Source organism: Diplotaxodon limnothrissa, linkage group LG23 (genome assembly GCF_057381915.1).
Source record: "Diplotaxodon limnothrissa isolate DT_005_m linkage group LG23, D_limnothrissa_male_GT1.1, whole genome shotgun sequence".
Taxonomy (NCBI): domain Eukaryota; kingdom Metazoa; phylum Chordata; class Actinopteri; order Cichliformes; family Cichlidae; genus Diplotaxodon; species Diplotaxodon limnothrissa.
The window spans coordinates 19507630-19524282 of record NC_140617.1 but is presented as its reverse complement, the minus strand read 5'-3'; the positions used below and the strand labels follow the sequence as shown (position 1 = coordinate 19524282).

The window sequence follows — 16653 nt, the reverse complement described above, 5'->3', positions numbered from 1 at the left end:
ACATCACCTGTTTGCAACACAAGAACAACAATGGAGGCAACGGTGTACCTGCTGCTAAAGTGACGGTAAACGGTTGGACCACTGTGTTGCTTTGGGTGTACCCAAATGGCTGGCTGTGTTTGCCGGGAGACCAGTGACCAGGTACTGCCGCCTAACTGAAAACCAAACGTAGCCAGAAAGGATTAAGATTTGTCATTCTAGCCTTTCTATAGCAGTGATAACAAGTAGCCCCCTGCAACAATTTTGATGTCTTGTGTGGAAAGAAGATGGATTGGCTTTGCAGAGATTTTCAGAAGTTTTGGGCAGAGGGGCAGGTTTGTGGGACCTTGTGGGGCAATGGTAGCGCATCTGACTCCAGATCAGAAGCTTGCGTGTTCAAATCACATCAAGGTCAACCAAGAGTGACAGGACTGCAGCCTGTTTGAATTAATATGTGACTCAAAGTCTGTGCACATGCCACTGATCGACATCTCCCACCGTTTTTGTTTATAAAGCCTGGAGAGAAGAAGAGGGACTCTCCTTGGAGACAAGCACATTTTGTACATGAATGATTAGTATGTAAGTACAGTGGTGTGAACCGGTGATTGGAGAACTGTCAATCACTCAATGCTCCTGGGCACCGTTGCAACTTTTGTATATGAGCCCCTCCGACTAATTGCAACCTTATCTTAGCAGAAAAAGAAGCACCCGTAACGCATTTTCGCTGTGAGCAGGGTTTGAACCTGCGCGGGGAACCCCCCATTGGATTTCAAATCCAACGCCTTAACCTCTCGGCCATCACAGCTCCTCCACTTCACCTGCACCTTTTGGCCTGTGGTGAGAGATGCCTGCTCCCTGCTCCAACAGCGCTGGTTCTTTTGGAGATCATCACATGCCAGAACACTCCCTAGTCAGAAGTCACTTCTCTGGTAAATACCATTAACAGTCGTTGAAGAGACCATTGTGTGTGAAGTGTAAGGTCGTTTAGTCAGGTAAGATTTCATTCAAGGCTGACAGCACTGGTCTCCTACCCCCATGAATAGCATTTTGGTGCAGACGGCACAAGGAGCCTCTCCAGAGCAGCTTGTGTTTGAGACAGGAGATCATCACGTACAAAAGCACTCCCTTCTGAGCAATCACTTTTTAGGTGTGTGTGAGAGGAAGGTCTTTTATTTTTAGACACTGTCCAAGGACTTTGTCTTTCTCTGACAAGCATCAGTAACAAATATGCATTGTTAAGAATTTGTCTAGCTGGCTTGCAAAGCTCATCAGAGCGTGAGCACTGAATGACAGACACTATATTAGGCCTTTGATTGACTACTGCAAGCGCACTTCAAACCTCGATTTGTATTCTTTTCTCAAAGAGGAGAACCTTTCAAGTATAAAGAGAGATTCTACGTGTGCATGTTGACATGCATGGTCTGAAATGACATGCGTCTTTGGCACAACCTCTTTGCATTCACAAGTTGAACAACCTCCAGTTGCAGAAAAATTGCTTGTGTGGAAAGATGGTCTGGCTTCTCAGAGATTTTCAGAAGTTTTGAGCAGAGGGGCAGGTTTGTGGGACCTTGTGGCGCAATGGTAGCGCATCTGACTCCAGATCAGAAGGTTGCGTGTTCAAATCACGTCAAGGTCAGCCGAGAGTGAGGGGACTGCAGCCTGTGATTCCCTTCCAATAGGAGGTTTTTAGTTGCTTGTGGCATACTCGTCCGTCTGTCCAGAAATTCAGGTCCATGACTCATGACGTGTCTCCAGTGAGTTGTTGATGGTGTCAGTGAACACTGTAGACAACTGATCAGCACAGTGCCTCAGGGTGGATGGAGGCACCGAATTTGGCCCAGCTGCTTTGCATGGGTCCTGTGTCTTAGAGAGTCTGTTTACATCCCTTTCAAGTATGGAAAGAGGTGTGAAGGCACATGGAGAAATTTGTGAGCTTTACTGAGTGGTAGAGGTGATGGGGGAGCCGCAAGTGTTGACCGTCTGGGGAGGGGGCCCGGGTAGCTGGACGTTCCATTGTTTTCTGAAAGCACCAGGTGTGAATACATTGGATAGGTGTGAATAGCAGCTGAATTAGAGGGCTTCTGTAAATGGAACTGAATAAAAATGGCAAACAAAACACTCGCATGCTGCAGGTATACAGAGAACCATGCCATGAGATACATGTAAACACATAGTTGAAAGAAGTAAAGACTGCACCAAAGAGAAACTCACAAAATTATTGTAAAGAAAAAAACATTCAAATATCAAGTATAAGTTTTTCATTCCGAGCAAACAAACAGTTTTGAATGATAATGAAATCTAAAAGCAGCTTCAGAGCTGGGCTTGGCATTCTGAAGCAAGCTCATCATATCCAGGATAGTTTTTCACTGTGGACAATGTCACTGTGTCCGCTGTGTTGGATACATTCAGATTTCGTGTCTAATGTCGGTGCTTGTGATTACAGACGGTATTACATCTCTACCGATAAGAACTACCATTGACAATCAGCGGGAAGTATTAAGAGCATCGAAGTGCATCAGCAGAGTGTGTTCGTGTAACAGAATGTCGATTTTAGTTAACTAAAGGTAAAATAAGGTTCATTGAAGAGAGTTCATGGGTTTATTTAGGAAGTAAACATACGCAACACCAAGTGTCAGTGTTTTCACGTCTAAGCGTTTACGTGACTATGCGACTCAGTGGCTCACACAATAAGCTCAGTGATTCGAGTTAGCAGCTAACGAGGAAATGGTTGGCTGACCCTAGCTTAAAATCTGTTGGGCCGCACACGAGACCTGACAAGCAGTCCAAGAAGCTTTGAAGCATTGAACGCTGAGGTGACAAAGATTTATAAAAGTCAGTGTTCAAACGGGTACCGTCCACCTTCAGAATTCCCACAGTTTGTTCATGCAAGATGTTATTGAAGGCCCACTTTTAAGCAGCGCTAGTCTTGTGGTACGTGTGGAGCAGAGTGGCGCAGCGGAAGCGTGCTGGGCCCATAACCCAGAGGTCGATGGATCGAAACCATCCTCTGCTAGGCTCGTCTGTTTTCAGGACGTACTAAACAACTGTGCTCCGAAAGGCTTGCTTACAAGTCTGGGATAGGTTTCCAGGAAGAAGCCATTCACCTTCCAAAAATTGGACAAAACAGACTAAACCCAGAAGTTGCCTAACTAAGAAGCAAATCCTAGTGAATATAACCTGTTCGCCACATCTTCTTCAAAGCCCATTCACTTTGTTACCTCAACAGCGTGACATCACCTGTTTGCAACACAAGAACAACAATGGAGGCAACGGTGTACCTGCTGCTAAAGTGACGGTAAACGGTTGGACCACTGTGTTGCTTTGGGTGTACCCAAATGGCTGGCTGTGTTTGCCGGGAGACCAGTGACCAGGTACTGCCGCCTAACTGAAAACCAAACGTAGCCAGAAAGGATTAAGATTTGTCATTCTAGCCTTTCTATAGCAGTGATAACAAGTAGCCCCCTGCAACAATTTTGATGTCTTGTGTGGAAAGAAGATGGATTGGCTTTGCAGAGATTTTCAGAAGTTTTGGGCAGAGGGGCAGGTTTGTGGGACCTTGTGGGGCAATGGTAGCGCATCTGACTCCAGATCAGAAGCTTGCGTGTTCAAATCACATCAAGGTCAACCAAGAGTGACAGGACTGCAGCCTGTTTGAATTAATATGTGACTCAAAGTCTGTGCACATGCCACTGATCGACATCTCCCACCGTTTTTGTTTATAAAGCCTGGAGAGAAGAAGAGGGACTCTCCTTGGAGACAAGCACATTTTGTACATGAATGATTAGTATGTAAGTACAGTGGTGTGAACCGGTGATTGGAGAACTGTCAATCACTCAATGCTCCTGGGCACCGTTGCAACTTTTGTATATGAGCCCCTCCGACTAATTGCAACCTTATCTTAGCAGAAAAAGAAGCACCCGTAACGCATTTTCGCTGTGAGCAGGGTTTGAACCTGCGCGGGGAACCCCCCATTGGATTTCAAATCCAACGCCTTAACCTCTCGGCCATCACAGCTCCTCCACTTCACCTGCACCTTTTGGCCTGTGGTGAGAGATGCCTGCTCCCTGCTCCAACAGCGCTGGTTCTTTTGGAGATCATCACATGCCAGAACACTCCCTAGTCAGAAGTCACTTCTCTGGTAAATACCATTAACAGTCGTTGAAGAGACCATTGTGTGTGAAGTGTAAGGTCGTTTAGTCAGGTAAGATTTCATTCAAGGCTGACAGCACTGGTCTCCTACCCCCATGAATAGCATTTTGGTGCAGACGGCACAAGGAGCCTCTCCAGAGCAGCTTGTGTTTGAGACAGGAGATCATCACGTACAAAAGCACTCCCTTCTGAGCAATCACTTTTTAGGTGTGTGTGAGAGGAAGGTCTTTTATTTTTAGACACTGTCCAAGGACTTTGTCTTTCTCTGACAAGCATCAGTAACAAATATGCATTGTTAAGAATTTGTCTAGCTGGCTTGCAAAGCTCATCAGAGCGTGAGCACTGAATGACAGACACTATATTAGGCCTTTGATTGACTACTGCAAGCGCACTTCAAACCTCGATTTGTATTCTTTTCTCAAAGAGGAGAACCTTTCAAGTATAAAGAGAGATTCTACGTGTGCATGTTGACATGCATGGTCTGAAATGACATGCGTCTTTGGCACAACCTCTTTGCATTCACAAGTTGAACAACCTCCAGTTGCAGAAAAATTGCTTGTGTGGAAAGATGGTCTGGCTTCTCAGAGATTTTCAGAAGTTTTGAGCAGAGGGGCAGGTTTGTGGGACCTTGTGGCGCAATGGTAGCGCATCTGACTCCAGATCAGAAGGTTGCGTGTTCAAATCACGTCAAGGTCAGCCGAGAGTGAGGGGACTGCAGCCTGTGATTCCCTTCCAATAGGAGGTTTTTAGTTGCTTGTGGCATACTCGTCCGTCTGTCCAGAAATTCAGGTCCATGACTCATGACGTGTCTCCAGTGAGTTGTTGATGGTGTCAGTGAACACTGTAGACAACTGATCAGCACAGTGCCTCAGGGTGGATGGAGGCACCGAATTTGGCCCAGCTGCTTTGCATGGGTCCTGTGTCTTAGAGAGTCTGTTTACATCCCTTTCAAGTATGGAAAGAGGTGTGAAGGCACATGGAGAAATTTGTGAGCTTTACTGAGTGGTAGAGGTGATGGGGGAGCCGCAAGTGTTGACCGTCTGGGGAGGGGGCCCGGGTAGCTGGACGTTCCATTGTTTTCTGAAAGCACCAGGTGTGAATACATTGGATAGGTGTGAATAGTAGCTGAATTAGAGGGCTTCTGTAAATGGAACTGAATAAAAATGGCAAACAAAACACTCGCATGCTGCAGGTATACAGAGAACCATGCCATGAGATACATGTAAACACATAGTTGAAAGAAGTAAAGACTGCACCAAAGAGAAACTCACAAAATTATTGTAAAGAAAAAAACATTCAAATATCAAGTATAAGTTTTTCATTCCGAGCAAACAAACAGTTTTGAATGATAATGAAATCTAAAAGCAGCTTCAGAGCTGGGCTTGGCATTCTGAAGCAAGCTCATCATATCCAGGATAGTTTTTCACTGTGGACAATGTCACTGTGTCCGCTGTGTTGGATACATTCAGATTTCGTGTCTAATGTCGGTGCTTGTGATTACAGACGGTATTACATCTCTACCGATAAGAACTACCATTGACAATCAGCGGGAAGTATTAAGAGCATCGAAGTGCATCAGCAGAGTGTGTTCGTGTAACAGAATGACGATTTTAGTTAACTAAAGGTAAAATAAGGTTCATTGAAGAGAGTTCATGGGTTTATTTAGGAAGTAAACATACGCAACACCAAGTGTCAGTGTTTTCACGTCTAAGCGTTTACGTGACTATGTGACTCAGTGGCTCACACAATAAGCTCAGTGATTCGAGTTAGCAGCTAACGAGGAAATGGTTGGCTGACCCTAGCTTAAAATCTGTTGGGCCGCACACGAGACCTGACAAGCAGTCCAAGAAGCTTTGAAGCATTGAACGCTGAGGTGACAAAGATTTATAAAAGTCAGTGTTCAAACGGGTACCGTCCACCTTCAGAATTCCCACAGTTTGTTCATGCAAGATGTTATTGAAGGCCCACTTTTAAGCAGCGCTAGTCTTGTGGTACGTGTGGAGCAGAGTGGCGCAGCGGAAGCGTGCTGGGCCCATAACCCAGAGGTCGATGGATCGAAACCATCCTCTGCTAGGCTCGTCTGTTTTCAGGACGTACTAAACAACTGTGCTCCGAAAGGCTTGCTTACAAGTCTGGGATAGGTTTCCAGGAAGAAGCCATTCACCTTCCAAAAATTGGACAAAACAGACTAAACCCAGAAGTTGCCTAACTAAGAAGCAAATCCTAGTGAATATAACCTGTTCGCCACATCTTCTTCAAAGCCCATTCACTTTGTTACCTCAACAGCGTGACATCACCTGTTTGCAACACAAGAACAACAATGGAGGCAACGGTGTACCTGCTGCTAAAGTGACGGTAAACGGTTGGACCACTGTGTTGCTTTGGGTGTACCCAAATGGCTGGCTGTGTTTGCCGGGAGACCAGTGACCAGGTACTGCCGCCTAACTGAAAACCAAACGTAGCCAGAAAGGATTAAGATTTGTCATTCTAGCCTTTCTATAGCAGTGATAACAAGTAGCCCCCTGCAACAATTTTGATGTCTTGTGTGGAAAGAAGATGGATTGGCTTTGCAGAGATTTTCAGAAGTTTTGGGCAGAGGGGCAGGTTTGTGGGACCTTGTGGGGCAATGGTAGCGCATCTGACTCCAGATCAGAAGCTTGCGTGTTCAAATCACATCAAGGTCAACCAAGAGTGACAGGACTGCAGCCTGTTTGAATTAATATGTGACTCAAAGTCTGTGCACATGCCACTGATCGACATCTCCCACCGTTTTTGTTTATAAAGCCTGGAGAGAAGAAGAGGGACTCTCCTTGGAGACAAGCACATTTTGTACATGAATGATTAGTATGTAAGTACAGTGGTGTGAACCGGTGATTGGAGAACTGTCAATCACTCAATGCTCCTGGGCACCGTTGCAACTTTTGTATATGAGCCCCTCCGACTAATTGCAACCTTATCTTAGCAGAAAAAGAAGCACCCGTAACGCATTTTTGCTGTGAGCAGGGTTTGAACCTGCGCGGGGAACCCCCCATTGGATTTCAAATCCAACGCCTTAACCTCTCGGCCATCACAGCTCCTCCACTTCACCTGCACCTTTTGGCCTGTGGTGAGAGATGCCTGCTCCCTGCTCCAACAGCGCTGGTTCTTTTGGAGATCATCACATGCCAGAACACTCCCTAGTCAGAAGTCACTTCTCTGGTAAATACCATTAACAGTCGTTGAAGAGACCATTGTGTGTGAAGTGTAAGGTCGTTTAGTCAGGTAAGATTTCATTCAAGGCTGACAGCACTGGTCTCCTACCCCCATGAATAGCATTTTGGTGCAGACGGCACAAGGAGCCTCTCCAGAGCAGCTTGTGTTTGAGACAGGAGATCATCACGTACAAAAGCACTCCCTTCTGAGCAATCACTTTTTAGGTGTGTGTGAGAGGAAGGTCTTTTATTTTTAGACACTGTCCAAGGACTTTGTCTTTCTCTGACAAGCATCAGTAACAAATATGCATTGTTAAGAATTTGTCTAGCTGGCTTGCAAAGCTCATCAGAGCGTGAGCACTGAATGACAGACACTATATTAGGCCTTTGATTGACTACTGCAAGCGCACTTCAAACCTCGATTTGTATTCTTTTCTCAAAGAGGAGAACCTTTCAAGTATAAAGAGAGATTCTACGTGTGCATGTTGACATGCATGGTCTGAAATGACATGCGTCTTTGGCACAACCTCTTTGCATTCACAAGTTGAACAACCTCCAGTTGCAGAAAAATTGCTTGTGTGGAAAGATGGTCTGGCTTCTCAGAGATTTTCAGAAGTTTTGAGCAGAGGGGCAGGTTTGTGGGACCTTGTGGCGCAATGGTAGCGCATCTGACTCCAGATCAGAAGGTTGCGTGTTCAAATCACGTCAAGGTCAGCCGAGAGTGAGGGGACTGCAGCCTGTGATTCCCTTCCAATAGGAGGTTTTTAGTTGCTTGTGGCATACTCGTCCGTCTGTCCAGAAATTCAGGTCCATGACTCATGACGTGTCTCCAGTGAGTTGTTGATGGTGTCAGTGAACACTGTAGACAACTGATCAGCACAGTGCCTCAGGGTGGATGGAGGCACCGAATTTGGCCCAGCTGCTTTGCATGGGTCCTGTGTCTTAGAGAGTCTGTTTACATCCCTTTCAAGTATGGAAAGAGGTGTGAAGGCACATGGAGAAATTTGTGAGCTTTACTGAGTGGTAGAGGTGATGGGGGAGCCGCAAGTGTTGACCGTCTGGGGAGGGGGCCCGGGTAGCTGGACGTTCCATTGTTTTCTGAAAGCACCAGGTGTGAATACATTGGATAGGTGTGAATAGCAGCTGAATTAGAGGGCTTCTGTAAATGGAACTGAATAAAAATGGCAAACAAAACACTCGCATGCTGCAGGTATACAGAGAACCATGCCATGAGATACATGTAAACACATAGTTGAAAGAAGTAAAGACTGCACCAAAGAGAAACTCACAAAATTATTGTAAAGAAAAAAACATTCAAATATCAAGTATAAGTTTTTCATTCCGAGCAAACAAACAGTTTTGAATGATAATGAAATCTAAAAGCAGCTTCAGAGCTGGGCTTGGCATTCTGAAGCAAGCTCATCATATCCAGGATAGTTTTTCACTGTGGACAATGTCACTGTGTCCGCTGTGTTGGATACATTCAGATTTCATGTCTAATGTCGGTGCTTGTGATTACAGACGGTATTACATCTCTACCGATAAGAACTACCATTGACAATCAGCGGGAAGTATTAAGAGCATCGAAGTGCATCAGCAGAGTGTGTTCGTGTAACAGAACGTCGATTTTAGTTAACTAAAGGTAAAATAAGGTTCATTGAAGAGAGTTCATGGGTTTATTTAGGAAGTAAACATACGCAACACCAAGTGTCAGTGTTTTCACGTCTAAGCGTTTACGTGACTATGCGACTCAGTGGCTCACACAATAAGCTCAGTGATTCGAGTTAGCAGCTAACGAGGAAATGGTTGGCTGACCCTAGCTTAAAATCTGTTGGGCCGCACACGAGACCTGACAAGCAGTCCAAGAAGCTTTGAAGCATTGAACGCTGAGGTGACAAAGATTTATAAAAGTCAGTGTTCAAACGGGTACCGTCCACCTTCAGAATTCCCACAGTTTGTTCATGCAAGATGTTATTGAAGGCCCACTTTTAAGCAGCGCTAGTCTTGTGGTACGTGTGGAGCAGAGTGGCGCAGCGGAAGCGTGCTGGGCCCATAACCCAGGGGTCGATGGATCGAAACCATCCTCTGCTAGGCTCGTCTGTTTTCAGGACGTACTAAACAACTGTGCTCCGAAAGGCTTGCTTACAAGTCTGGGATAGGTTTCCAGGAAGAAGCCATTCACCTTCCAAAAATTGGACAAAACAGACTAAACCCAGAAGTTGCCTAACTAAGAAGCAAATCCTAGTGAATATAACCTGTTCGCCACATCTTCTTCAAAGCCCATTCACTTTGTTACCTCAACAGCGTGACATCACCTGTTTGCAACACAAGAACAACAATGGAGGCAACGGTGTACCTGCTGCTAAAGTGACGGTAAACGGTTGGACCACTGTGTTGCTTTGGGTGTACCCAAATGGCTGGCTGTGTTTGCCGGGAGACCAGTGACCAGGTACTGCCGCCTAACTGAAAACCAAACGTAGCCAGAAAGGATTAAGATTTGTCATTCTAGCCTTTCTATAGCAGTGATAACAAGTAGCCCCCTGCAACAATTTTGATGTCTTGTGTGGAAAGAAGATGGATTGGCTTTGCAGAGATTTTCAGAAGTTTTGGGCAGAGGGGCAGGTTTGTGGGACCTTGTGGGGCAATGGTAGCGCATCTGACTCCAGATCAGAAGCTTGCGTGTTCAAATCACATCAAGGTCAACCAAGAGTGACAGGACTGCAGCCTGTTTGAATTAATATGTGACTCAAAGTCTGTGCACATGCCACTGATCGACATCTCCCACCGTTTTTGTTTATAAAGCCTGGAGAGAAGAAGAGGGACTCTCCTTGGAGACAAGCACATTTTGTACATGAATGATTAGTATGTAAGTACAGTGGTGTGAACCGGTGATTGGAGAACTGTCAATCACTCAATGCTCCTGGGTACCGTTGCAACTTTTGTATATGAGCCCCTCCGACTAATTGCAACCTTATCTTAGCAGAAAAAGAAGCACCCGTAACGCATTTTCGCTGTGAGCAGGGTTTGAACCTGCGCGGGGAACCCCCCATTGGATTTCAAATCCAACGCCTTAACCTCTCGGCCATCACAGCTCCTCCACTTCACCTGCACCTTTTGGCCTGTGGTGAGAGATGCCTGCTCCCTGCTCCAACAGCGCTGGTTCTTTTGGAGATCATCACATGCCAGAACACTCCCTAGTCAGAAGTCACTTCTCTGGTAAATACCATTAACAGTCGTTGAAGAGACCATTGTGTGTGAAGTGTAAGGTCGTTTAGTCAGGTAAGATTTCATTCAAGGCTGACAGCACTGGTCTCCTACCCCCATGAATAGCATTTTGGTGCAGACGGCACAAGGAGCCTCTCCAGAGCAGCTTGTGTTTGAGACAGGAGATCATCACGTACAAAAGCACTCCCTTCTGAGCAATCACTTTTTAGGTGTGTGTGAGAGGAAGGTCTTTTATTTTTAGACACTGTCCAAGGACTTTGTCTTTCTCTGACAAGCATCAGTAACAAATATGCATTGTTAAGAATTTGTCTAGCTGGCTTGCAAAGCTCATCAGAGCGTGAGCACTGAATGACAGACACTATATTAGGCCTTTGATTGACTACTGCAAGCGCACTTCAAACCTCGATTTGTATTCTTTTCTCAAAGAGGAGAACCTTTCAAGTATAAAGAGAGATTCTACGTGTGCATGTTGACATGCATGGTCTGAAATGACATGCGTCTTTGGCACAACCTCTTTGCATTCACAAGTTGAACAACCTCCAGTTGCAGAAAAATTGCTTGTGTGGAAAGATGGTCTGGCTTCTCAGAGATTTTCAGAAGTTTTGAGCAGAGGGGCAGGTTTGTGGGACCTTGTGGCGCAATGGTAGCGCATCTGACTCCAGATCAGAAGGTTGCGTGTTCAAATCACGTCAAGGTCAGCCGAGAGTGAGGGGACTGCAGCCTGTGATTCCCTTCCAATAGGAGGTTTTTAGTTGCTTGTGGCATACTCGTCCGTCTGTCCAGAAATTCAGGTCCATGACTCATGACGTGTCTCCAGTGAGTTGTTGATGGTGTCAGTGAACACTGTAGACAACTGATCAGCACAGTGCCTCAGGGTGGATGGAGGCACCGAATTTGGCCCAGCTGCTTTGCATGGGTCCTGTGTCTTAGAGAGTCTGTTTACATCCCTTTCAAGTATGGAAAGAGGTGTGAAGGCACATGGAGAAATTTGTGAGCTTTACTGAGTGGTAGAGGTGATGGGGGAGCCGCAAGTGTTGACCGTCTGGGGAGGGGGCCCGGGTAGCTGGACGTTCCATTGTTTTCTGAAAGCACCAGGTGTGAATACATTGGATAGGTGTGAATAGCAGCTGAATTAGAGGGCTTCTGTAAATGGAACTGAATAAAAATGGCAAACAAAACACTCGCATGCTGCAGGTATACAGAGAACCATGCCATGAGATACATGTAAACACATAGTTGAAAGAAGTAAAGACTGCACCAAAGAGAAACTCACAAAATTATTGTAAAGAAAAAAACATTCAAATATCAAGTATAAGTTTTTCATTCCGAGCAAACAAACAGTTTTGAATGATAATGAAATCTAAAAGCAGCTTCAGAGCTGGGCTTGGCATTCTGAAGCAAGCTCATCATATCCAGGATAGTTTTTCACTGTGGACAATGTCACTGTGTCCGCTGTGTTGGATACATTCAGATTTCATGTCTAATGTCGGTGCTTGTGATTACAGACGGTATTACATCTCTACCGATAAGAACTACCATTGACAATCAGCGGGAAGTATTAAGAGCATCGAAGTGCATCAGCAGAGTGTGTTCGTGTAACAGAACGTCGATTTTAGTTAACTAAAGGTAAAATAAGGTTCATTGAAGAGAGTTCATGGGTTTATTTAGGAAGTAAACATACGCAACACCAAGTGTCAGTGTTTTCACGTCTAAGCGTTTACGTGACTATGCGACTCAGTGGCTCACACAATAAGCTCAGTGATTCGAGTTAGCAGCTAACGAGGAAATGGTTGGCTGACCCTAGCTTAAAATCTGTTGGGCCGCACACGAGACCTGACAAGCAGTCCAAGAAGCTTTGAAGCATTGAACGCTGAGGTGACAAAGATTTATAAAAGTCAGTGTTCAAACGGGTACCGTCCACCTTCAGAATTCCCACAGTTTGTTCATGCAAGATGTTATTGAAGGCCCACTTTTAAGCAGCGCTAGTCTTGTGGTACGTGTGGAGCAGAGTGGCGCAGCGGAAGCGTGCTGGGCCCATAACCCAGGGGTCGATGGATCGAAACCATCCTCTGCTAGGCTCGTCTGTTTTCAGGACGTACTAAACAACTGTGCTCCGAAAGGCTTGCTTACAAGTCTGGGATAGGTTTCCAGGAAGAAGCCATTCACCTTCCAAAAATTGGACAAAACAGACTAAACCCAGAAGTTGCCTAACTAAGAAGCAAATCCTAGTGAATATAACCTGTTCGCCACATCTTCTTCAAAGCCCATTCACTTTGTTACCTCAACAGCGTGACATCACCTGTTTGCAACACAAGAACAACAATGGAGGCAACGGTGTACCTGCTGCTAAAGTGACGGTAAACGGTTGGACCCAAATGGCTGGCTGTGTTTGCCGGGAGACCAGTGACCAGGTACTGCCGCCTAACTGAAAACCAAACGTAGCCAGAAAGGATTAAGATTTGTCATTCTAGCCTTTCTATAGCAGTGATAACAAGTAGCCCCCTGCAACAATTTTGATGTCTTGTGTGGAAAGAAGATGGATTGGCTTTGCAGAGATTTTCAGAAGTTTTGGGCAGAGGGGCAGGTTTGTGGGACCTTGTGGGGCAATGGTAGCGCATCTGACTCCAGATCAGAAGCTTGCGTGTTCAAATCACATCAAGGTCAACCAAGAGTGACAGGACTGCAGCCTGTTTGAATTAATATGTGACTCAAAGTCTGTGCACATGCCACTGATCGACATCTCCCACCGTTTTTGTTTATAAAGCCTGGAGAGAAGAAGAGGGACTCTCCTTGGAGACAAGCACATTTTGTACATGAATGATTAGTATGTAAGTACAGTGGTGTGAACCGGTGATTGGAGAACTGTCAATCACTCAATGCTCCTGGGCACCGTTGCAACTTTTGTATATGAGCCCCTCCGACTAATTGCAACCTTATCTTAGCAGAAAAAGAAGCACCCGTAACGCATTTTCGCTGTGAGCAGGGTTTGAACCTGCGCGGGGAACCCCCCATTGGATTTCAAATCCAACGCCTTAACCTCTCGGCCATCACAGCTCCTCCACTTCACCTGCACCTTTTGGCCTGTGGTGAGAGATGCCTGCTCCCTGCTCCAACAGCGCTGGTTCTTTTGGAGATCATCACATGCCAGAACACTCCCTAGTCAGAAGTCACTTCTCTGGTAAATACCATTAACAGTCGTTGAAGAGACCATTGTGTGTGAAGTGTAAGGTCGTTTAGTCAGGTAAGATTTCATTCAAGGCTGACAGCACTGGTCTCCTACCCCCATGAATAGCATTTTGGTGCAGACGGCACAAGGAGCCTCTCCAGAGCAGCTTGTGTTTGAGACAGGAGATCATCACGTACAAAAGCACTCCCTTCTGAGCAATCACTTTTTAGGTGTGTGTGAGAGGAAGGTCTTTTATTTTTAGACACTGTCCAAGGACTTTGTCTTTCTCTGACAAGCATCAGTAACAAATATGCGTTGTTAAGAATTTGTCTAGCTGGCTTGCAAAGCTCATCAGAGCGTGAGCACTGAATGACAGACACTATATTAGGCCTTTGATTGACTACTGCAAGCGCACTTCAAACCTCGATTTGTATTCTTTTCTCAAAGAGGAGAACCTTTCAAGTATAAAGAGAGATTCTACGTGTGCATGTTGACATGCATGGTCTGAAATGACATGCGTCTTTGGCACAACCTCTTTGCATTCACAAGTTGAACAACCTCCAGTTGCAGAAAAATTGCTTGTGTGGAAAGATGGTCTGGCTTCTCAGAGATTTTCAGAAGTTTTGAGCAGAGGGGCAGGTTTGTGGGACCTTGTGGCGCAATGGTAGCGCATCTGACTCCAGATCAGAAGGTTGCGTGTTCAAATCACGTCAAGGTCAGCCGAGAGTGAGGGGACTGCAGCCTGTGATTCCCTTCCAATAGGAGGTTTTTAGTTGCTTGTGGCATACTCGTCCGTCTGTCCAGAAATTCATGACTCATGACGTGTCTCCAGTGAGTTGTTGATGGTGTCAGTGAACACTGTAGACAACTGATCAGCACAGTGCCTCAGGGTGGATGGAGGCACCGAATTTGGCCCAGCTGCTTTGCATGGGTCCTGTGTCTTAGAGAGTCTGTTTACATCCCTTTCAAGTATGGAAAGAGGTGTGAAGGCACATGGAGAAATTTGTGAGCTTTACTGAGTGGTAGAGGTGATGGGGGAGCCGCAAGTGTTGACCGTCTGGGGAGGGGGCCCGGGTAGCTGGACGTTCCATTGTTTTCTGAAAGCACCAGGTGTGAATACATTGGATAGGTGTGAATAGCAGCTGAATTAGAGGGCTTCTGTAAATGGAACTGAATAAAAATGGCAAACAAAACACTCGCATGCTGCAGGTATACAGAGAACCATGCCATGAGATACATGTAAACACATAGTTGAAAGAAGTAAAGACTGCACCAAAGAGAAACTCACAAAATTATTGTAAAGAAAAAAACATTCAAATATCAAGTATAAGTTTTTCATTCCGAGCAAACAAACAGTTTTGAATGATAATGAAATCTAAAAGCAGCTTCAGAGCTGGGCTTGGCATTCTGAAGCAAGCTCATCATATCCAGGATAGTTTTTCACTGTGGACAATGTCACTGTGTCCGCTGTGTTGGATACATTCAGATTTCATGTCTAATGTCGGTGCTTGTGATTACAGACGGTATTACATCTCTACCGATAAGAACTACCATTGACAATCAGCGGGAAGTATTAAGAGCATCGAAGTGCATCAGCAGAGTGTGTTCGTGTAACAGAACGTCGATTTTAGTTAACTAAAGGTAAAATAAGGTTCATTGAAGAGAGTTCATGGGTTTATTTAGGAAGTAAACATACGCAACACCAAGTGTCAGTGTTTTCACGTCTAAGCGTTTACGTGACTATGCGACTCAGTGGCTCACACAATAAGCTCAGTGATTCGAGTTAGCAGCTAACGAGGAAATGGTTGGCTGACCCTAGCTTAAAATCTGTTGGGCCGCACACGAGACCTGACAAGCAGTCCAAGAAGCTTTGAAGCATTGAACGCTGAGGTGACAAAGATTTATAAAAGTCAGTGTTCAAACGGGTACCGTCCACCTTCAGAATTCCCACAGTTTGTTCATGCAAGATGTTATTGAAGGCCCACTTTTAAGCAGCGCTAGTCTTGTGGTACGTGTGGAGCAGAGTGGCGCAGCGGAAGCGTGCTGGGCCCATAACCCAGAGGTCGATGGCTCGAAACCATCCTCTGCTAGGCTCGTCTGTTTTCAGGACGTACTAAACAACTGTGCTCCGAAAGGCTTGCTTACAAGTCTGGGATAGGTTTCCAGGAAGAAGCCATTCACCTTCCAAAAATTGGACAAAACAGACTAAACCCAGAAGTTGCCTAACTAAGAAGCAAATCCTAGTGAATATAACCTGTTCGCCACATCTTCTTCAAAGCCCATTCACTTTGTTACCTCAACAGCGTGACATCACCTGTTTGCAACACAAGAACAACAATGGAGGCAACGGTGTACCTGCTGCTAAAGTGACGGTAAACGGTTGGACCACTGTGTTGCTTTGGGTGTACCCAAATGGCTGGCTGTGTTTGCCGGGAGACCAGTGACCAGGTACTGCCGCCTAACTGAAAACCAAACGTAGCCAGAAAGGATTAAGATTTGTCATTCTAGCCTTTCTATAGCAGTGATAACAAGTAGCCCCCTGCAACAATTTTGATGTCTTGTGTGGAAAGAAGATGGATTGGCTTTGCAGAGATTTTCAGAAGTTTTGGGCAGAGGGGCAGGTTTGTGGGACCTTGTGGGGCAATGGTAGCGCATCTGACTCCAGATCAGAAGCTTGCGTGTTCAAATCACATCAAGGTCAACCAAGAGTGACAGGACTGCAGCCTGTTTGAATTAATATGTGACTCAAAGTCTGTGCACATGCCACTGATCGACATCTCCCACCGTTTTTGTTTATAAAGCCTGGAGAGAAGAAGAGGGACTCTCCTTGGAGACAAGCACATTTTGTACATGAATGATTAGTATGTAAGTACAGTGGTGTGAACCGGTGATTGGAGAACTGTCAATCACTCAATGCTCCTGGGCACCGTTGCAACTTTTGTA

At 45.5% G+C, this 16653-nt stretch overlaps 12 non-coding genes across 12 annotated transcripts; 7 read left to right on the top strand and 5 right to left on the bottom strand.

Annotated features, from left to right (window-relative positions):
- Nucleotides 1–701: 701 nt before the first annotated feature.
- Nucleotides 702–784, bottom strand: trnas-uga (transfer RNA serine (anticodon UGA)). The gene has a single exon. It is a non-coding gene; the product is annotated as a tRNA-Ser (tRNA).
- A 759-nt stretch (nt 785–1543) lies between these two features.
- On the top strand, nt 1544–1615 carry trnaw-cca (transfer RNA tryptophan (anticodon CCA)). The gene has a single exon. It is a non-coding gene; the product is annotated as a tRNA-Trp (tRNA).
- Nucleotides 1616–2920: 1305 nt separating this feature from the next.
- Nucleotides 2921–2992, top strand: trnam-cau (transfer RNA methionine (anticodon CAU)). The gene has a single exon. It is a non-coding gene; the product is annotated as a tRNA-Met (tRNA).
- Nucleotides 2993–3910: 918 nt separating this feature from the next.
- trnas-uga (transfer RNA serine (anticodon UGA)) lies at nt 3911–3993 on the bottom strand. The gene has a single exon. It is a non-coding gene; the product is annotated as a tRNA-Ser (tRNA).
- A 759-nt stretch (nt 3994–4752) lies between these two features.
- Nucleotides 4753–4824, top strand: trnaw-cca (transfer RNA tryptophan (anticodon CCA)). Its single transcript has one exon. It is a non-coding gene; the product is annotated as a tRNA-Trp (tRNA).
- Nucleotides 4825–6129: 1305 nt separating this feature from the next.
- Nucleotides 6130–6201, top strand: trnam-cau (transfer RNA methionine (anticodon CAU)). Its single transcript has one exon. It is a non-coding gene; the product is annotated as a tRNA-Met (tRNA).
- A 918-nt stretch (nt 6202–7119) lies between these two features.
- On the bottom strand, nt 7120–7202 carry trnas-uga (transfer RNA serine (anticodon UGA)). The gene has a single exon. It is a non-coding gene; the product is annotated as a tRNA-Ser (tRNA).
- A 759-nt stretch (nt 7203–7961) lies between these two features.
- trnaw-cca (transfer RNA tryptophan (anticodon CCA)) lies at nt 7962–8033 on the top strand. Its single transcript has one exon. It is a non-coding gene; the product is annotated as a tRNA-Trp (tRNA).
- A 2295-nt stretch (nt 8034–10328) lies between these two features.
- trnas-uga (transfer RNA serine (anticodon UGA)) lies at nt 10329–10411 on the bottom strand. Its single transcript has one exon. It is a non-coding gene; the product is annotated as a tRNA-Ser (tRNA).
- A 759-nt stretch (nt 10412–11170) lies between these two features.
- Nucleotides 11171–11242, top strand: trnaw-cca (transfer RNA tryptophan (anticodon CCA)). Its single transcript has one exon. It is a non-coding gene; the product is annotated as a tRNA-Trp (tRNA).
- Nucleotides 11243–13515: 2273 nt separating this feature from the next.
- Nucleotides 13516–13598, bottom strand: trnas-uga (transfer RNA serine (anticodon UGA)). The gene has a single exon. It is a non-coding gene; the product is annotated as a tRNA-Ser (tRNA).
- A 759-nt stretch (nt 13599–14357) lies between these two features.
- On the top strand, nt 14358–14429 carry trnaw-cca (transfer RNA tryptophan (anticodon CCA)). The gene has a single exon. It is a non-coding gene; the product is annotated as a tRNA-Trp (tRNA).
- The last annotated feature ends 2224 nt before the right edge of the window (nt 14430–16653 follow it).